A 1,484-nucleotide genomic window follows, 5' to 3' on the forward strand; every position below is an offset into this window, starting at 1 on the left:
ACAGGGTTTTTCTGTATAGCCCTAGCTGTCCTGAAACTCACTTTGTAGACCAGGCTGGCCTCAAACTCAGAAATCCGCCTGCCTCTGCCTCCCAAGTACTGGGATTAAAGGTTTGCGCCACCATGACCAGCAAAACTGAGCTTTTAACCATATGATTCAACTATGCTTCTTAAATCTGATACTCTATGATATAGAAGGATATTTAGAATAATAACCTCTATGAAGGAAATAGCATACAGCTTGGTCCAGCATCACCTGAGTCTTTTTTTTTTTTTAATTAGATATTTTCTTTATTTACATTTCAAATGCTATTCCGAAAGTTCCCTATACCCTCTCTCCACCCCTGCTCCCTTACTCACCCACTCCCACTTCTTGGCCCTGGCATTACCCTGTACTGGGGCATCTTATGGGCAAAAGGACTTCATAAAACATGCTCCCCATGTATCTCCTTTCCTAGGAAGGAATCTCCAAGTCTGTTACTTATTGCTAGACTTTGTGTGTCCCCTTTAATCAAATATTTTTATTCTCTTCTCCTTTTCCAAGTTCTCACTATTAAGTAAAATAATAGATCTGAAAATGCAGTAGTCCATGTAGATCTAGGAGGCTAAAGTGTTCTTTCCATTGTTAACTTCTGAAGCATGTTAAATGGCAACGATACAGTATCAATAATAAAAGGAAGCCAAGCTGAGTGTGGCAAGGTTTACCTGAAACCACAGATTTCTGACTCAGGATGAAACGAAAGAATAATGGGTTCTAGGCCAGAGAGTTTAGCATTAGCAAAACTCTAAGAAATTAAAGACGGGTAGCATAGATCAGTGTGTACATCAGTGGAAGTGAACATGCCTAGAATGCACAAGACTCTGGCTCTGATCTTCAGCACAGTAGAAAAGTTGATTCAGAATGGTCGGAGCCGTCACTACCTCCAGATCAGGGAAACAATTGTACTGGGCAATAATTTAAGGCAGTGAGTTAGAGAGGCACACAATGAGTCTCAACTCTTAGTTAATTCCTACTCTACTGAAGAATATGGGCACAAGATAAATGAGTCTTAAATGAAAAAGTAACCAATTAGATTAACAACTTTATGTGCATATATTCATTTTACACAGAAAGTTGCCTGGCATTCTTACTCTGTTTTCTTTAGTTTTAATTGGTAAAACATGTATTTTAAATTTCTATTATAAATATTCAACCAATCTATAACACTCTTTTTTATTATTATTATTTTCTTTATTTACATTTCAAATGCTATCCCGAAAGTTCCCCATACCCTCCCCCCATGCCTGCTCCCCTACTCACCCACTCCCACTTCTTGGCCCTGGCCTTCCTCTGTGTTGGGTCATATAAAGTTTGCAAGACCAAGGGGACTCTCTTCGCAATGATGGCCAGTTAGGCCATCTTCTGCTACATATGCAGCTAGAGACATGAGCTCAGGGGGTACTGGTTAGTTCATATTGTTGTTGCACCTACAGGGTTGCAGCCCC

The 1,484-nt window shown here is 39.9% G+C and overlaps 1 protein-coding gene across 1 annotated transcript in view; it reads left to right on the forward strand.

Annotated features, from left to right (window-relative positions):
* Window positions 1-1,484, forward strand: part of Spta1 (spectrin alpha, erythrocytic 1) — a 68,553-nt gene that overhangs the window by 57,273 nt on the left and 9,796 nt on the right. The gene's annotated exons all lie outside the window — the stretch shown is intronic.

The sequence above is a fragment of the Mus pahari genome, chromosome 5 (genome assembly GCF_900095145.1).
Source record: "Mus pahari chromosome 5, PAHARI_EIJ_v1.1, whole genome shotgun sequence".
In the NCBI taxonomy this organism is placed as follows: Eukaryota; Metazoa; Chordata; class Mammalia; order Rodentia; family Muridae; genus Mus; species Mus pahari.